This window comes from Scardinius erythrophthalmus (genome assembly GCF_964197995.2).
Source record: "Scardinius erythrophthalmus genome assembly, chromosome: 4".
NCBI lineage: Eukaryota > Metazoa > Chordata > Actinopteri > Cypriniformes > Leuciscidae > Scardinius > Scardinius erythrophthalmus.
Window position 1 is genome coordinate 32335613 of NC_138224.1, and position 21478 is coordinate 32357090.

Here is a 21478-nt window from a genome sequence, read left to right on the forward strand (position 1 = left end):
GGTTACTGACATTCTTCTAAATATCTGCCTTTCTGTTCAGCAGAAGAAAGAAATTCATACAGGTTTGACAGGTCTCTGTCTGACATGAGTACAACAGAACCATACCTCAAATACTTAAATGTTGTTTTAAACAGTCTCTGTCGATTTGTGTTGAGATGTCCGTTCCTAACCCATCATTGTCATATCTATCAGCAATTGAATCTCTTATCACCAAAGGCCAGACGACAGCTACACTGGTTTCAGTTTGTTTATAAATGTATTTTTTTTTTAATTATCCTCTATATTTGAAGCAACATTTAGTCCTATATAGGTCAACTTATGGCCTGAAACACCTTGATCATCTCTTTTTTTTCTGTCCCAAATATATCTAAAGAAATCGGAAGACGTGCTTTCAAATTTAAAGCCCCCTCTGAACAGCTTACCTTGTTCCTTAAGGTCCATCTCTTCTTTTCCACTCTTTAAGTCAGCCCTTTTAATTTACTTGCAATCCTGTGACCAATGTAAATGTTTCCCTGGTGTATGATCTGTACCTTCTTTTTCACTAATGCACCTTCTCTTTTATTAATGCCCTTAGTAAGAGATTATGTATGTATGTGTGCATGAGAGCATATGTGCATGTATGTGTATGTACTGTATGTATGTTGTATGTAGGTATGTATGTATGCATGCATGTTTGCGTGCATATGTGTATGTATGTGTATATAGGTATGTATTTTTGTATATGTATGTATATATAGGCTATATATTTGTTTGTTTTGGTGGCTTCGTCAAATATGGTTCTCTCCTGTAATATCTTAATATCATACTATATTGTTTATGTGAATACGCTTTGGACAGAGTTGGGACAGGTTGGCATAGTTGGTTGTGAGGAAGAGCTTTAATATGTGCAAGTGTGTAAGTGTTTGGTGTTATCTTGAGGACCCCCTCGAAAACGAGATGTTCCATCTCAAGGGGTTATCCTCCAATAAAATGAATTTGAATTTGAAATGTTTTAAAGGTAATCATGCTCATGGAGAGTAGGCACAGGGATGTTTGGAGCAGACACAGCGGCAGCCAGATTGTCCTGCACATGTTCTCCCACTCTTGCTTCAAGGTTGTGGGGTTCAGGGGGGCCATCATCAAGGTCTTCCTCATCCTCAGGCTCAACGATGTCCCCATTGACTAGAGCGAGATTGTGAAGTACAGCGCAGCATGCAACAACCTCAGGCACGAAGGCAGGGCTCACCTCCAAGGCCTTGAAGAAAATGCAGCGCCACCGTGTCTTCAGCATCCCAAAAGCTCTCTCCACGATGTTGCGGGCACGGGTGTGCTTGCTGTTGAAACGAGCCTGCACAGGGTTCTGTACAGGCTCTCTGTATAGCGTGATGAGGCAGATGGGGGCACTCAGGCAAGGATAGCCTCCATCCCCGAGGATGCACTTGCCTGCGGGTGGATAAAGGCTGTCAGCATACACTGGGCTGTTCCTCAGCACCCTGGCATCGTGCACAGACCCAGGATATCCCACAAAGACATCAAGGTATTTCCCCTGGTGATCAGTGATGGCCTGGAGTTGGATGGAGTGAAACAGCTTCCTGTTGAAGTAACAGTGGGAGTTATTTGCTGCAGGTTTGATATGGATATGACAGCTGTCTATTGCACCAACTGCTCTGCTGAAAGCTGGTGACCCAGACAGCTGTGCAAATCCTGCTCCCACTGCCTCCAGGTCATCTCCGGTCGGAAAGCAAATCACCCTTCTCAAGATTCCCATGATGGCCTTGCTCACTCTGTGCACAATGTCATGCACAGAGGTCTTTGGGATGTTGAAGGTCTGCGACACCACCCTGTAAGATGCTGCATGGGCCAGCCAGTGCAGGAACACAAGGACCTCGATGTCCCTTTCCCATCCATGGTCAGATCCCAGTCTGACTGCAGCAATCAGGGACATGATGGACGGCAGAGACAGGTGAAGGTGGGCACGGTGGTCAGCTGCTTCATCAAAATAAAGCCGCAGAATGGAAACAGCTCTGTTGAGATAGCAGTATGTTGTGGGGTTCACTGCCTGTGAATACATGATAGTTTGTTAGAACAAAAACCTTGAATAAAGCGATGTTTCATGTGGTATTGACTTTTATATGTATTTATTTATTGTGATTTCTTTTATTCATTCATTTACTTTTTTATTCATGTTTCATATTGTTGTCAGTAAATAAAATAATTTCATGAATTCATGCATTAATCATTGCTTGAATAAAAATGTATGTATTCACATCAGCTGCATTTGTCTAGTGTGTATTCATGCATAGCTATGTCATATGACAATACAACAGTTTGCTTGTTCTACCAAAATATATAATTTTCATTAAGAAAATGTTATATAATTAAGTGTTGGTCAGCATTTGTCATTATTATTATTGTGCATAAGTGTTGGGGTGGGCTAGTAATGCAATTAATTCTGGGGTAATCTTAATTTTTTAAGTAGTAATATTTGCTTTGTTTGAGTATAAAATCATCAGTCTTCTCCAAAGGCGAGATCTCCGAGCAGCTGCCCGACGTCTCCTTTGTGCACACATTCGTCTAACTATTGCAGACATTCCAACCATATCAGACGCTGATGAAAACAGTTTGAGTTAGGTTGTACTGATGCAGTCAGATGTCGGTGCACATGTTGCTCATAACTTTTAAATTGTTGCGCTTGTGATAACGTCATAGGTCATATGATAACGTCAACATGGCGGATGATGTCTGGATCGCATCCATACTCAACGAGATTTGGCTATAAAGTACCTACCCTTTTAGCGCTTGAAATTAAGTACCTACTCATTGAGTATGCGGTTTCGATTGCAGCCAGTAACTGATAAAGAGAGTGCAATCATGACGTGCAGGTGCAGGTGATCGGAACTCAGGTGACAATGATCTGGTGGGCGGAGTGCAGTGATCAGGTGCAGTGGGCGAGTGCTCAAAAGACTGCTCAAGAATGGGCTTTTTGTCAAGGCGGAGAAGTGTGTATTCCATGCACAGTCAGTTCCATTTTGTACATTGTACATTGTCTCATCCGAGGGAGTGCGCATGGATCCCGACAAAGTTGAGGCTGCTGTAGATTGGCCAACCCCAGATTCCCGTAAGGCCCTGAAGAGGTTTCTGAGGTTCGGCAATTTTTACCAGCATTTTGTTCGCAATTTCAGCCAACTAGCTGCTCCTCTGATCGCTTTGACCTCCACTGAAGCTGCATTCACCAACCTCAAGAGCCGTTTTGTTTCAGCTTCTATTCTTACAGCTCCTGATCCATCACGTCAGTTTGTGGTGGAGGTTGGCGTGGATCTTTTCCCAGCGCTCTTCTGCGGATGACGATATTCACCCTTGCGCGTTTATTTCTCATCACTTGTCGTCCACCAAACATAATTACGACATTGGTAACAGAGTTTCTGGCTGTCATAAACAAACAAATAATAAACAAACAATAAACAAAACTGGAGGTGCTCATAGGAGAAGAGGTACTGTCACGGTTCATGGGTTCACTGACTCATTCTCTCTGATTAACGCTGATGAGCTGATCAGCTCAGCTATTTATTGTCTGTGCTTTCCGTCCTGTGTTGTCAGATCGTTTGGTGTTCTTCTGCCGTTCAGTCCTGGTCCTGTTGGAGTCCTCTGAATTTGTTCTTCGTGTTCCTTTGGGGATCCTGTTCTAGTGTCTTTGGACTCTTTTGCCTGGCTTCTTCTCTAGGAACGATTGCCCATTGTGTCCCTGCGTTGCCAAGAGTGACTGTCATTTGCACCTTCCATCTGACCCTCACTATCTACTACATTCTGGACTTTACTAATACATTTTTACATTTTCACATTCACTACTGAATCTTCTTCCTTTGTTTGTGACAGTTTGGAAAATGTGCTGTATATACAATGCTGGGCATTAAAGATAAATTTAAACTAGTAACTCTTAATTCAAATTGCATTAATGATTTTTAAAACGAAATGACAATACAGTAAACTATATTATGACAGGATTTGTTCTGAGAGGAGTATTTCTGACAGGAAAATGTAGTTTCTGAGGTCAAATGATAACTTTTCTCTAAATTGAGTTTGACTAAACCAACTGAATGGTGTGAATGTTGGACATAATTGTATTATTTGCATGATGAATTGCGATTGGTTTTCTGTCTAAAGATGATGATACATGGGGCAACGTTGTTGTTGTTGTGGGCACTTTCCCATTGAGATATCCAGAGAGAAATTTGTTGCCCATTCTCAATGGGAAAGTGCCCAAGCAACATTGCTCAAAAAGTTGCCCGTGTATCATCACCTTTACTCTTTCAATCAATGTGTATTTTCTCTTACCCTCCAGAATGTCAGCGGCAAGTTCGTCATACAGCAGGCCTGCACCCACCCGGATCACCTGTGTGGACAATCGGACAAACCGTCGGGCTAAAACATACAAGGTGTACAAAAACGAAATTAAAATAGCGTCCTTCAAAACCACCACAATAAGTGCCCTCAGTGATGGCGTTAGGGCATTTATTACTCCTGTGGATGGCGACAGCCCAGTGTTTGAGACCGGGAGGGCCTATATTATAAAAAATCACACCCTGTCCCACAAATTTGGACGGGAGTGCATATTCCTCAAACCCAACTAAAAAAAAATCCAAACGGCTTCCTTTGAGTTGCCAGAGGAGGCAGAAAGATCAGCCAAATACCTCCTCAATCCACCAACTGCGCTGATGTCTGGGGAAGAGCAGGACCTGTTCACAAGGGGAGGATTCATCTCCCTGAAGGGAGAAATTGAAAAAGTGAGCAAATTAATTTAATAACATTTTATTCAATAATTAAATTCAACTTTTTTTAAAGTTTCCCCCCCAGATAGTAATTCTATAGCCACAAATGTTTTGCTAATTTTGATTAATATTAAGATAATCTCAGCCATCATTTTATTGCCTTTTTTTTTATAAATAAGTGAAAAGTGACTAAGGTTTTAATACTTACAGGTTGAATTAAGGTAACGTTTTGTTTAAAGATGCATTTTAATCAGATTCACAGACAATGTTATATTGATTTTCTCTAAGCACTAGTAATTGTATTCACTTGCATTGCATTAACAACAATCTTACCCTTGTGATCATGCAGTTGCAGGTCCCCAGGATGAACCAATTGGCTGAAGGGGAGGTTCCCATCAGAGACTTGTCTCTCCGGTGTGGCCAAAGGGTGTTGGTGGTGTCCCTCTGGCGTGATGAGGCCCTGGTCGAGTTCAGCCTGGGAGATCACGTTGAGATTTCCTACCTCAGGGCGACTCTCAGACCTGCTGCCAAACTAAACTCATCCAGCTATTCAGTTGTGTGGAGGTACACAACATTATGCGTCATGTAACCTAATTATTCTCTAATTGACCTTTCTGCATCTTCCTACAGTCGTGAGTGTGTACCAAGTGTATATACATTTATTATATATTTATGTATAACTTTTTATATATTCATTGATAATAATTTATATTGGTAACACTTTAGAATTAGTTATATTGATAACACTATTTATATTGGTAACACTATTAGTTAATATTAATGCATTGACAAAGTTACCTAACAATGAGCAACACATTTGTTACAGTACTTGTCAAACTGTGTGACACATAATGTTAGTTAATAAAATACAACATTTCCAAAAACTTTCATTTTCATAACGTTTTAGTGAATGTTGAAATTAACATTAACATTAACGAAGATAAATAAATGCTTCAAAAGCATTTTTCTTTTTAGATCATGCGGTCAACTAACATTTATAGGGCCCTATTTTAACGATCTGAAACGCAAGTGTCAAAGCGCAAAGCGCAAGTAACTTTGTGGGCGGGTCTTGGTGCTGTTGCTATTTTCCCGGCGGGTTAAATGACTCTTGCGCCAGGCGCAAATCTAAAATGGGTTGGTCTGAAGTAGCTTCTTTATTCATAGGTGTGGTTTGGGCGTAACGTGAAATAAACCAATCAGAGCGACATCTCACATTCCCTTTAAGAGCAGACGCGCTTTTTCTAAAGCGGATTCCTATTGTAATGGCGGATTTGCCAGGCGCGCGCCAGGAGCGGTTCACAGCCAAGGAGAGTAACGCTCTCGTCAGGGACGTTGGGGATGGAGAAACCCACCCAAATTAACTTCGGTTAAAAGGGCGTATGATAATTTGGGTAAATGTGTAAGCTAGATGTATGCTTTTATAATAAATTGTCTATCTATCTATCTATCTATCTATCTATCTATCTATCTATCTATCGTAATAATGTATGATTTGCAAAAATGAAAACTGCTGCTTCTGTGTAGATGAGAGAATCAAAGTGTATGCGCGTTGTGCACACGCATGGGCGGATCTACAGGGGGGCACTCTAGAGCCTTGCCCCCCCAGCTGCCCCCCTAACTTTGATGATCCAAAAACTGTACTTACAAAAACAACCCACCACTATGTCCAATACAATACATTTACCAAAAGTGAACAATTTAATTTTTTATTTTAAATGTATTATTCGCCCCTCCCCCCTGCCCCTCAAATACTTACGTCCCTGATTCAAACGTGCAGAGCGGCGTTCGCTCAGTCTGGCTCACACACAGCAAGTCTGCTGCGGTGCGGTGGTCCTGCAACCCGACTAGACTGAGATGCCCCTGACAGAGCCTCTGAAGGTGAAGTGAGTTTCCCCAGGTGTAGTTTAAACACACGTTTAACTTAAAGTTACATTTGTAATGAATGTATTGTATGTACTTGGTAGCATTAAGATCAGAGCAACATTAAGGATTTATGTTTATGGTAGGGAGGTGATAAAATGCATCAGACTTAGGCTAATGATTATTTAATTCTTCATTACTTATACGACTTTCTGGAGAAAATGTTACTCTTAAAGGTTGTATAAGGAATAAAGAAATAGAAGAGAGTAATTAATTGCATAACACTAACTCCTTATAACAGTTAATTGTATATTAATATGATACTTATATAGAGAAGTAATGTGCACATTGTTATGTAATATGCAATTATTCTATTATAATTATGCCTTTTGTTATATGAATTACTTATGTGTCATATGTAATATGCAATTATTCTATTATAATTATGCCTTTTGTTATATGAATTACTTATGTGTCATAGTAAACCACAATTTTAACTGTATTAAAAATTGTTTTTATAAAGAAAGATGAAGTTGAAAGAAGTTGTTGTTAAACAATTTATTGAGAAAATGGTTTATAAAGAAAAACACTGCAACTGTTGTTGTAAAATCATTTATTAAGAAAATGGTTTATTAAGAAAAACACTGTAACTTGTTTTATAAAGATTTTTATTATGAAACTGGTTTATTAAAAAAACACTTTAACTTGTTTTATAAAAGTCGTTTGTTGAGATGATGCAGAGAAGAGATGACTACACTGTGTTCTGTATTTTGAGCATTTGATCGAATGGGGGAATAGCCTACAGTAGATAGTGGTAACACTAGGTAGTAGAAAGTAGGTATTTTAGCAGGGTAGAAATGCTAGTGTTGCAGAGTTGTTGTGTTGCAGACCAAGCGTAGAGGACGACAAAGAATCCGAGCTCAAAGGAGAAGAACAAAGGAGCGCAAAGCTTTTTATAAGAAAGTCTTGGAGGGACTGAAAGAGTTGATGATAGTTCAAGATTTTGGACTGGATAAATTGTCTATAAACATTGAATTTGTAAGAAGGGGGTGTGATATGAACTATAAAAAGTACAGTGTAACATAACGTCAGAGGCTGATTCACCAAGGACGGCCTCTCCGGTGTTGGATGCCTTGCCATTGTGCCTCATGAAGATGAAAGCTTGTAAATTATTTGGTTTGGATTTACTTTTATTTTTATTTTTTATATTAGTACCTTTTATGTAAACTAGTTAACCTGTATTTAATAAAAAATACATATAATTGAAATTAAGAAGCTCGCCTGCCATAAGTCTCTGTTTTACAAAAGATTGAGCTGAACTGACCACGAAGAAGTCTTCTGTGAAGAGAAGAAGATTCAAATGCTTATTATTTAGGACAGATTTGACTGACTTCGAATTCGAAGTCAGTCAAATTCCCCCCTTCGAATTCGAAGGGGATTCGAATGGCGGCGGCGGCAGCAGCAGCAGCAGCTCGGCAGGCGCTGATTCTTCACCTTTCCTAAAGACATCTGGGAAGCCGCCTGATTTAAGAAATGCCGTAACAATCTGGACATTGTGGCCATTGACAAAAGATATCAATGCCCGGGCCTTAAGTGTGCTAATTATGTGTATTTACCTGTTGGCTCTCATTACTACGCAAATGTTTGGGAGCTGGGTAGCTGCTTGTGAACGCTCAACCAAACTTGGCGGTGTGCCAAAGACGCTCGCTGCTCCCCTGGACTCGTGGAGCCAGTATATAATCTACTCTAACGTTCTGGACGGTGGGCGAGCCGTTTGCCAGGATGATCACCGCGGTCAGTTACGCGGTCAGCTACGCGCACGGAGAGTGGCTCGTCACGCAAAAGTTCAGCGAGGAAACGCGACGATTCTTTGCATTATGCTACTACTATGCGGGGATGTTCATGCAAATCCTGGCCCTGTGGTCTTACAACATTCACCGCAGCTGAATACATCCACAGCAGCACCAGTGACCTCCATGCTACAAGGTAACATCTTAGCATGCTGTGCGTCTAAAACTACAGAACTCAGCTCGCTGCAGACTATTGTTAACTCCAAACAACGAAACACTAAACTTTTTCAAACAGTCAATCATGCATCGGTACTATGGAATCCTAAAACAAAACCGAAAGGAATATTTGGCGGACATATAAACATACGTAGTGTGATTTCAAAAACGTAACAGTTGGAACATTTACTTTTGGACTCAAATCTTGATTACCTGTGTCTTACAGAGACTTGGTTAACATCTACGACTCCTTTATCCGTGTTTACAATTCCTGGATATAATGTTTACAGACGGGACAGAGGGAAGGGGAAAGGAGGCGGAGTCTTAATTTACGTTAAAGACAGCATCGATAGTCATCAAATAGACATTCCAGTGCAAACCTTGGAGTGTGTCGGTGTAACTATAACCCTTTCAGCACAAATGTCTTTCATTTTACTTGCTTTATATCGACCGCCAAATGCGACAAATGAATTTTATCTTGGCTTAGCTGAAATACTTAAAAAATATGAAAGAAAGGAAACTCTGTTAATGGGTGATCTGAATATAAACTGGTTTGATAAAATAAGAAAGAAAAAACTTAAGGATATCACAAACTCGGTACAAATGATTCAAATGATAAACAAGCCAACTAGACTAACCAAAAACTCCCAAACTTTGATTGATCTTATATTTACAAATAAACCAGATAGGGTTACCAAAACATACAATTTAATAACAGGTTTGTCAGATCACAACCTTACTCTAATTGCTAGAAAAATAAATAAATCTAGGTACAGGGACAAACAGCAAATTTTAAAAAACATCAAAAAAAAAAAATAATCAAAATAAAATTCTCCATATTCCTAAGAGAAATCAAATTGCACTGATGAATGATTTAAATGAAATAGATTGGGAGTGTAAAGTTGACAGTAAAAGCTGTGAGTATACATGCAATAATATTACTTTAACCTTACAGGAGACTGTTACCAAATATACAGAATTAAAGAAAAACAGAAGTAATAAAAAGAAATTGCCATGGTTTGGTAGCTCTCTTTGGGATCTAATGAAGCAGAGAGACCTGGCACTTAAAACCTTTCTTAAATTAAAACTGACCACTGATCACTATGTATATAAAAGTCTAAGGAAAAAGGTTACCACGCAGCTTAGAAAAGCCAAGGCAAATTTTTATTTAAATCTGATTAAAGATGCAAAAGGCAATAGTAAACTTCTTTGGAAGAGTATGGATAAATTACTTGGAAAAGAAACAACAAATTGTGATCATGTACAACTTAAAATAAATGGAGTTATTCAAAGTGACAATACAGAGGTGGCAACACTTTTTAATGATTATTTTTTAGATTCTGTGCGGGATCTGGCAGATACGTTCCCGAAATCAATTTGTGTATATAACCTTAATTGCGATGAGTCATTTTTAAAATTATCTCATGTAGATGAAGGGACAGTTTTAAAAGTAATATCACACTTAAATAATAGTAAATCTAAAGACATTTTTGTAATTGATTCTGTGTTTTTAAAAGAGCACAAGGAAATTTTAACTCCAGTGCTAACTAAAGTTATAAATCAGTCTATAAATGAAAGTATCTTCCCTACAGCTTTGAAAACAGCTATAGTAAAGCCTATACACAAGTCAGGAGACAAGCTCCAGGTCTCTAATTATCGACCTATAAGTATCCTTCCCACTATCTCCAAAGTCTTTGAAAAAGTAGTTGCAGCGCAGCTAGTGGAACATCTTGATTACAATGCAGCATTACATCCTCTCCAGTTTGGCTTCAGAAAACGATACTCAACGGAGACAGCATGTTGCTATTTAATAGAGGAAATAAAATCAAGTTTGGATAGTGGAGGAGTTGTAGGGACGGTCTTTCTTGACTTGCGTAAGGCTTTCGATACAGTAAACCATGAACTACTGATAGATAAATTAACAAATTTCTCTATTAGTATAAGTACAATTAATTGGATTCAATCTTTTCTCAGTGCTAGGCAGCAGTGTGTATCGATAAATAATGTATCATCTCCCTTACGAGCATGCACTATGGGTGTGCCGCAGGGCTCTATATTAGGGCCCTTGTTGTTTTCTCTTTATATTAATGATTTTCCATCTGTGTGTATTAATGCTAAAACAGGGTTGCCAACTTTTGAGTTTAGCTCGGAGTGAGACTTCTCCAACGGGGGGGGGGGGGGGGGGGGGGGGGGGTGTTGTTGTGGGGTATTCCAACCCAAATTTTTTTGGGGTATTTTTATTTAAAGGAATTAATTATAAAAGCGATTTAAGGGAATAAAGAAAAAAAGCTTATTGTATTAGTGAAATAATTGTAACTATTTGCAAATAATATTTTATTTTTTATTATGCATGCATTCTCTCTAAATGAATCAAAGAAATTATAGCATATTTTCAATTCAAAAAGGCTAAATGTAGTAAATAAATAAAAAAAAGTTGAGTAATTCGCGTCACCGGATACTGTCGGTAGTTGAACATTTCTATTGTAAAACAGTCAAATATTAAATGTTTTCCACTTACATTTTGCCAGGCATTCGTTCACTTCTTTAATCATTCTGACATTGAAGAGCTAGACCGCTGAACTTTTAGTCATCCTAACACCAAACAGAGCGGTGCGTAATGGAGCGCATCAGAACAGCATCAAGAATATCAAATACATTGCAGTGAATCTTTTATTTGCATCTTAAGTTTATAGGCAATAATAATGACAGGTTTGCGAAAGTGTAGAACTCGGTGAGCTCGCGCAAAACACATCTTCAGGACAGCGACTCATTTAAACGCCTCTGATTGGCCAATGCGTTCAACAGACATGTCAGTGATTGGCTACAATGCTCAACGCTGCAGTACGCCGTGCGTACTCTGTACTCAGTACTCTGTACTTAGTCTCTGTCTCGCATGCGTGCTCGCTCTAGATTCCGGGAGATTTTAACTAATTTGCGCCATAAATAGTGGTCCATCCAGTAGTTAAGAGCCTGAATTGTTTATAGTAATTCTGAAATTTAGTGCACACGAGTGAAAAAAAATACAGCACAGAAGAATGTCTAATTTAGCGTGAGATTTCTTTGTTAAGCGTGAGAGCGTGAGATTGAGGCTGAATGCGTGACTGTCACGCCAGATGCGTGAGAGTTGGCAACCCTGGCTAAAATGATAATGTACGCTGATGACACAGTGGTGTATATGCATGGTAAAACTGTTAAGGATGTTGCCCGAAAGTTAACTGAGGAAATGGAAAAGATTTCCATTTGGCTGAAAAACTCTCATTTAACTTTGAATGTCGACAAAACGGTTTCTATGTTTTTCACATATTTCACATATTTCACATATCACATATCATATAAGTTATCGCTGTGTAAAACTGAACCAAAAATCATAATTGAAGGTCAGGAAATTTCAAGGGTTGACCAAATTAAATATTTAGGAGTCATTCTTGACTCAAATTTAAATTTCAAAAAACATTAAAAAGATAACCAACACGTTGAGAATTAACATAGCACAGTTTAGGTATATTAGAAACTCTTTGACCACAGATGCATCTAATTTATATCTGAATGCGATGATAATTCCGCACTTTCGTTACTGCATGACGAGTTGGTCACAGGCATGTAAAACAGCATTACGGCCCCTGGAATCATTGTACAAAAGTTCTCTTAAGGTTCATGACAAGAAATCTCAGCTATTTCACCACTGTCATATTCTTAAAAAACATGGTATATTAAGTTTTGAAAACATAATCATATATTCAAATCTCTGTCTTTTGTTCAAGATAATAAATGGTACTGCAGCTCCTCCGTTAAAAAAGTTTATTTCACTGAGCTCAGAAATTACATCTCGAGCCACTCGGTCAACTGTTCGGGGTGAGTGTAGGATTCCTCAGATTAAAACAGCATTCGCCAGCTCAGCTTTCTCGAGTGTGGCCATCAGACAATGGAATAAATTGCCAACAGAGCTGACCACATGTGTACATTTTAACACCTTTTCATATCGGGCCAAGAAATGGCTTCTTTTAAAACAAACATGTTCACATAATGTATTGTAATTGATGTGTATGTGAGAGTGTACTTGTAAATGAATGCTGAGGAATGAATGAAGGGTGTGATCATTTTAATACTATTTTTGAGATAGATGTATTATTAACTTGTTGACATCAGCCTGCCCAGGGACTACAGGTGGAAATTAGCACATGTGCTACAACCTGGTAAAATGCATCTCTCCTTTTTAAGGTAAATGTATATTTTACATTGTCCCTGTTCAAATAAATAATAAATGAAAACTTTACCTAGCCTGAGAATAATTAAAATAAGGTTAAAGGTGTTTAAAATTATGCACCATAAAACAGCATACACACACTATTATTTCCCCTTAGTTAAGTTCCTCCAGTTAGTGTGAACGTATTACACAGCTTGTTTAAATTGGCTGTAAAATTATTTGGAAAATAAAATAGTTGGAAAATAGCTATATTTTATGTTTTTGGTTGGTGTACGATCATTTTTCTCAAAAAAACGATAATTTTGAGGTTTTGGTACGATACTTCGACATTTCTAATCTGGCAACACTGAGCTGGCTGGACTCTTTAAAAAGCCTCTTTTTGGATCAGTTCTCTCTCTCTGCTCCTGTTTTTGGTTTGGTTTGTACCTTTTGTATTGGTTTGGTTTGTACCTTTTTGTTTGTACTTTTTTGTTTGGTTTGTTTGACATTTAGACAACTTTTCTGACATTTTGATTTAAACATTTGACAATAATTTTAAACTGTTTTTGTGTGTTAGAAAACCTAGTTTGTGTTCCATTTTGGAACTTGTAACAGCAGGACGGAGCATTTGTTTGTTTGTGGATTCTTATAATTTGTGTTAATTACTTTTTTTTTCCTCGTTTGTTCATAGGGAGTTGGGGAGTAGATTTAGAGCTACCCCGGGGTATGCATCACCCGTAGGTATACTTCTCTGTCTAGAAACACTAGCTAGACCTGGGCGGACTACCAGCTGTAAGTTTGGTTAGGGCGCCTTGATCGTGTGCCAGATAGGGATTATTTTTTTATTTTATTTTTGGGTTAGTATAGGTTAGAGGTGGGATCCTTTTTGTTTATTTCTTTGCTTTGGTCCGTCCAGCCCTCCCCTTTTCCCAGAATATTAGTATTGTTTATTATTTACATTTATTACCGTGGCTAAATAAAAGCTTCATTTTCATACGGTATTTGGTGTTTGTGTCCTTTTTTCGCACCACGACTCCATACCTCCTTTGCTGGCATCAGTGGGCCCGAGCAGTGGGTTGTCAGGCTCCCCTCCCTTTTGGGAGTTAGAACATAACACTGCAGTTATGATGAAGATGTCTTCAGAATAATTTACGATGATCGAGGCCCTGGCCGAGCTCAGCCTGTGAGATCATGTTGAGATTTCCTTTCTCACGGCAACTCTCAGACCTTAACTCATCCAGCTAATCAGCTGTGGATGAAGCAAGTACACAACATTATGCCGGCATTATTAGTAAAATAAGTTGACTACTCTTCTATTTTGACATTTTTGTACGTATCAAAGCGGTTTTACCAATCCATTAATTGTGGTGTTGGAAGCTTCGCAAAGCAAATATACCTCTGGAATAATACAGACTTTTTTTGTCTCGTCATGTAGCTACACTGCAAAAAATGCTGTTCTTACTTAGTATTTTTGTGTTGTTTCCAGTCCAAAAATCTAAAAATTCTTAAATCAAGAAGCATTTACTAGAGAAGTAAAACTACATAAGAAATTCTTTTTTGTTTTCAGATAAACAGTAAGTATCTTAAGTAATTTTTGCTTAAAACAAGCTAAATTATCTGCCAGTGCAGTAAGAAAAAAAAACTTAATTCAAAAAAACTTAATAAAAACATAATCTTAAAACAAGATTATTTTCCTTACTGCACTGGCAGATAATTTAGCTTGTTTTAAGCAAAAATCACTTAAGATACTTTCTGTTTATCTGAAAACAAAATAGAATTTCTTATGTAGTTTTACTTCTCTAGTAAATGCTTCTTGATTTAAGAATTTTTAGATTTTTGGACTGGAAACAACACAAAAATACTAAGTAAGAAAAGCATTTTTTGCAGTGTACAGTAGGCTACTGGGGGAAAGTAGATTTTTATTTCCCAGAATTCTCTGCATGGGACATAATCGAAGATAAATGTTGAATTTATTTATCTTCATGTGTTTTTAAGCCAGAAAAATTGAGAAAGTTTGTTATTGGTGTTTAATGTTGTATTGAGTTGGGATTCAGAGAAGGTTTTGATGTTGGAGTTTTGGGAGTTACCATCGTGGTCACGATCTAATCTTTCTTTCTTTCTTTCTTTCTTTCTTTCTTTCTTTCTTTCTTTCTTTCTAACTAATATTTAGTTCTCATTCTCTTTCTTTCCAACTATCTTTCCTTCTAAATAATCTTTCTTTCTACCTAATCTTTCTTTCTTTTTTCTTTCTAACTAATCTTTCTTAGGCCCCGTTTACACGATGGGAAAACGCAGATATTTCCCTGCGTTTTGGCCTGTCATTTACACGAAAACGCCATTTTTATCCCTGAAAACGATTATTTCTAAAAACTCCGGCCAAAGTGGAGATTTCTGAAAACGCCGGTTATGTGTTGCCGTGTCAACTGGGACAAACGGGGTTTTAGGTTCTCAAACGTCACATTATGCGCCAGAAAATGCTTATGTCATGTGAGCGCCCTATGTTTATAGTTTGTTTGGCTACTGTTTGATCATGGATGCTGTTAAGGTGGTACTCATTTTTACTTTTTTGAAAAAAAAAGAAGAAAAAAAAAATACTTTTGTGCAAACGCTTTTGGCCTGTTTGCATTTGCAAAACACAACTGCTGAACTATCGAGGAGCAGAGGCGAAGGAGTACACGAAAATCAGCATTTTTACAGCAGCTTTTCCTTCCAAGACGCCGGTACATTGCCTCCCAACGTCTGTTGTTTTGAAAGGAACTGGGAATCGCTCGTGCTATTTGTTGTTGTCGATTTTGAGGATTCTGATTGGCTTGCATGGCTTTATCCTTCTCCCTACGCTCCCGCCCTTCGCTGCCCATAGGTTATGATGGCACTCGAAGGCGAATTTATGCGGGTTGATGTAAACGACAACTTTTTTGAAAACGATGTTGTGTGCACGATGTTATTTTTGAAAACGGAGGGGGGAAAATATTTGCTTCTCTAAATACCCGGCTATGTGTAAATGTGGCCTTAATTTTCTTTTTTTTGCTATCTTTCTGCCTAATTTTTCTTTCTTTCAATCTACCTATCTATATATATCTGACTGTATTGCCTTCAAACTTTCTGGCTAGGCTTTTTCAAGCCAACTTAAAGTTTGCCAACAAACTTTTTTATCTAGTTAATATATGATATAAATATATGGCCCCAACACATAAGTATTGTTGTACATTACTGTAACAATATTAGCTCAAAGGGGAAATATTAATAATAATCCATAATTACCAATTATGATTAATTATTAATATTTGGGTCAGTTAATTAGATTAACTTTGAGGTAAGCCAAATATTAATATTACAATCAATTAATCAATTCCAACGAACTCTTTGATTATTCATTTATTCTAAGGAAAATGTACCTTTCATGGTCGCTGAAAAATAATTATTCCTTATGTACAGCCATTAGAGCAAGTAACAAGATCAAAATCGTAAAAGGGACTTTGTATGCAAACAGAGGATCAGAAACCAATTCATAATTGTGCACAAGTTTTATTAACTAAATCACAAACATAACTAAACTAAACAAAACAAACAAACATACATACATACATTCATCCATCCATACATGCATAGGTCAAGTGGTGAGTGTTATGGAACCGGAAACAGGAAATAGAACTATGGAGCAAGATCTATTTTAGTATGAAAAGAACCATCAGCTGATCATTTTCAGAACACCTCATTAAATTGATATACTTGCATGGTCAGTTGCAATCGTGGACAATTCTTGAAGTGGTTGAAAAATGAGTCCGCTGGTGGGTCTGTAAGGGTCAAAAGTCATGGTGCAAGTTGCAATCGTTTCTTCTTCGTTGGATGAAGAAGATAGGATGAACTTGTATTGTCGCTGTTCTCATGGCTGGAGTGCAGATTGTGGCCTACACGCTCTGGGCCGGCAGGACACAAAGAGCACATGGTGAGAGTTGCAAGGGACTTTGTCCGTCAAGTCACTGAACTCCTGAGGTTGTCCTTGATGCTGGAGTGAGCACATGTCCTGGATGCTTTGAAACCTCCTGAAGTGCCGAGAAGGCAAGGAGTTGATTGTTGGATGATGCGGTGATGGTAGGTTTGCAGTTTTTGCAGTCTCCCTTTTTGGTAGCATGAAAGCATAGCAGGCAGTGCTTAGGCCTGTTGGATCCAGGACCATGGGCCCCAGTGGTGGGGGAGGGGTCCCCCCAACGTGAGGAGTACAGTGGAGGCCAGCACCACAAACACAAAAAAAAGTGGGCTGATCTAGTGAAAAGGCCTTTTTAAAGCTTGACAAAGGACAGCCCTATGCAGGCTGGTTCACCCAATGAGAAGGGTAGACTTTCTGGCGGGAGTTTCCTCTGTCACCAGTATTTACAAGCCTTTGTCTTAAGTGTGCTCACTCGGACTGGCATGCTGAATTGGTGTTTGATGACACAACTACGAAAGATTCTTGTAATACTAACATGTTGCACAGCTATTTGCATATCATGTACACAATCATTTCGATCTTCAGAGTACCAATTTATTGAGACCAAACATGGTATAAGTGGGTTACATTGACCGTTGGTCCTGTAATAACTACATAGTGTCAAAGAGATCATAGTATCAACAGAATTATTAAAAGACAAAACACAACAGTAAATCATTCTCAAAATGTTCTGGAATGCATGTTAATTTCATGTTAGTCTGTCTTTCCATGGTCTCTCTCTTGCATTTGGCCACATTCTTTAAAGGAGAACTCCGGTCAATTTTAACATTGAGCTCATTTTTTTGTACATTTGGAGTGTTGTCAATACAGAGAACAACGACAAAAATCGGTGTTGCCTACACCGAGTTATTCTATTTTTAAAATTTGCACCCTATTGACTTCAATGGGGCAAGTAGTAAGCCTGCTTTTTAGCCTCTTAACATCCTTTAAAGGTATAGCGGAGGATCTTTCCGAATTTTAGATAAGAACCGCCCTCTCCACTTTTTGAAAAAATGCACATGCGCAACACACTACATGCTCCCGAGAGGGAACGCCTATTAAACGTGTGCGAGGTTCTCCTCGTGCACGCTCTGTTTACAAGTTGCTGTCGGCATTACTCATACAAGATTACTTTCCAAAAGAAGATTTGCACTTTTTCACCAAATAGCATGCCAAACTTTACCTGTCGAGTAGAAACTTCGCGACTGAGGCATTAGTGGGAAGCCCAACCTGTGTTTTCAGCGCACGCCATCGTGTGAAACAATCTCCCAAAAACACTCTGATCTTGTTTCTCTCTTCTGAGGCCTTTCTCTTCTTCTCATACAGTTCGTACACTTTTTCTCTTGCGACCCTCAGACATTTTCAAAGGACCCGGTGAAACGGCGAGCTTCAATGAATGGCTTAAACCGTAACTCTAGCTCACCACCACACATAAACACCTGAAAGTGCGCATGCGCAGAAAGCGAAAACTAAGGGACGAGCACGTACGACGGCCTTACGTTACATATCACCAGAATGATTGACACTTAGGTGGACCAATAGTTTACACTACCCACCCGGAAAAAGAAAATCCTCCGCTATACCTTTAAGTGTCATTACAAGTGCACAGAAAATGTGAGTGATTCCTTCCGAGTGAACACGGGTGGATCTGACTGCAGTAGATGTTAGAGATATTAATAAAAATGAAGTTAATTCAGCCAGCGCTCATACCTCTGTTTACATCCTGTTTTCGGTGGAAGGCAATAGTAATCGATTGTCGAGTTCACGCGCATAGGTTTAGTGCCTATGATCACGCGCGTGAACTCGACAATCGATTACTATGGCCTTCCACCGAAAACAGGATGTAAACAGAGGTATGAGCGCTGGCTGAATTAACTTCATTTTTATTAATATCTCTAACATCTACTGCAGTCAGATTCACCCGTGTTCACTCGGAAGGAATCACTCACATTTTCTGTGCACTTGTAATGACACTTAAAGGATGTTAAGAGGCTAAAAAGCAGGCTTACTACTTGCCCCATTGAAGTCAATAGGGTGCAAATTTTAAAAATAGAATAACTCGGTGTAGGCAACACCGATTTTTGTCGTTGTTCTCTGTATTGACAGCACTCCAAATGTACAAAAAAATGAGCTCAATGTTAAAATTGACCGGAGTTCTCCTTTAACACCCATAAAACCTTATCTGATCGTGGTCCTGACAACTAGGACCATCTTGCCCTGTTTGGGGGAAGATGGGATTCCAGAGTGGAGTGTAAAGATTTTTATGGTACATATGCCAAATAAATGTGTCTGATTTGGTCTCAGTTGTTACATTACACACAATTAATAATATACTCATGCTCAGTGAAAGACTATTAAGTACTGATTGTCTATAAAAGAAAATAAGACACTAAATAGCAAGGTTAAACATAAGGTCAACAACAATGCCATACTAACCTTCTAGGCTGCATGTACAGCAACAGAAATGACATTACTCTGTCGTACTTCCATTCCCTGACTGTGGAACCACTGGGCACAATTTTATGTCTTTTTGTTTCTTGTTTCTGACAAAAGCATCTCTCAACAACTTCTATCTTCGCTTGCATTCACTCACTGTAAAATACATTAAAAATATGTATTACATATGTACATTTATCCATATATATATTATATACAGAAACAAAAAAACAACGTTATATTTGTTTGTTTTCCACAGATTTCTGGGAATTGGAGAGAGCTTCACCAGCCTGGCCTTCCAGTACCGTCTAGGCATAAGCACCGTTGCTGAGTCTGTCCACATGAGCTGTTGAGCAATTGAGCAGCAGATGATGGCATCACAGTTCCCTAGACCAACAGAGGACATGTGGAGAGCCATAGCGTCCACATTTTGGGAAAAATGGAACTTCCCAAACTGCCTGGGTGCTACTGATGGGAAACATGTTACCATTGTGTCACCTGCACATTCTGTTAGCTTGTTTTTTAATTACAAGAGGACCTTTTCTATAGTTCTTCTAGCACTAGCAGATGCAGACTACAGGTTTACGTTTGTCCAGGTCGGAGACTTCGACAGAACAAGTGATGGTGGAGTGTCCAACATCAATTTGTTGTTTCTTGGAGAAAGATTTCTCATTTACATTGTTGAAATATCTGATACACATCTAATTTACAAACATTACCCATTATTAACATCTTAAAGATAATTCATAAATGTGTGTAATAACAAACAGCACAGTTTCTCGAAAATTCAACAAAATCATGCACACCATAGATGTCTATGCTTACTGAATGTGTGCTATAATAACATGTCTATTCTATTTACCTTTCTATATTGAGTTAAGTTGTTTGGGCCAGGGAAAGAGTGTCAAAAACACTTTTAAATTACTTACCATCGGCACCAAGAGCCACTGCAACTTCATCCTATGCCTTTTCCTTTGCCTGTGAGTCTTAATAATGCATATTTCGTGGATCATAAATAACTAAACGTTTCTCAACCTCCACAATGAGACGAGTGTTGTCCATTATTATATTTTCAGGTGCACTTGACCACGCCGCCTGTGACACCACATGCTTTTGTTTATGATTGTCAGCATGATACAGCATGACATCCTTATATATATATATATATATATATATATATATATATATATATATATATATATATATATATATATATATATATATATAAAGTAGTTATATATATTTTTTAAAGGAGTATCCCTTTAAAATCAACAACAATTAGGACTTTATTAGGACTTTATCTGCAGCCAGTACTCTAATAACTCTAATCAGCAAATTCTTTGATAAAGTCTGTATACAGTAGCCAGCACAAATATCAAACGTGATTTATCATTTACACTAGATATTGTTACATTAAGCACTAACACTTCAAAAGAATTATATTTGAAACTAGACTTCTTAGTAATTCTGAAAATATTACTATAAATTACAGCAACACCTCCCCCTTTGCCTTTCAGACGAGGTTCATGTTTATAACCGTAATCTTGGGGGGTGGACTCATTTAAAGTAATGTAATCGTTTGGTTTTAGCCAGGTTTCTGTCAAACACAGCACATCTAGATTATAGTCTGTAATCATATCATTAATAATAAGTGCTTTTGAAGTAAGGGATCGAATATTCAGCAACCCAAGCTTTATCATTTGTTCATTTGTATTATATCTGTTTTTTATTTGTTGAACATCAATTAACTTTTTACCCTTAGATGGGTTTGGAATTTCATTTGTATTTCCTAATTCGGGGAACAGACACAGTCTCTATATGATATTATCTAAGTGAAAGAGGCTCTATGGGATTTATCTGACCTTGGTGATGTGAGACAGCTAGCAGACGGTCGGTTTAGCCAGTCTGTCTGCTTCCTGACCTGAGCTCCAATTCATGCTTGAGCTCTAAGACAATGTGCCATATTACTAGAGAGAAGAGCAGCACCATCCCAAGAGGGATGAATACCATCTCTTTTCAACAGGTCAGGTCTGCCCCAAAAACTTTTCCAATTGTCTATGAATTCTATATTATTTTGCGGACACCACTTAGACAGCCAGTCATTGAGTGAGGACAGTCTACTAAGTATCTCATCACTCCTGCGAACAGGAAGGGGGCCAGAGCAAATTACAGTGCCTGACATCGTACTTGCGTGTTCACACACCTCATTAACGCTAATTTTAGTGATCTCCGACTGCCGGAGTCGAACATCATTAGTGCCGACGTGAATAATAATCTTAGA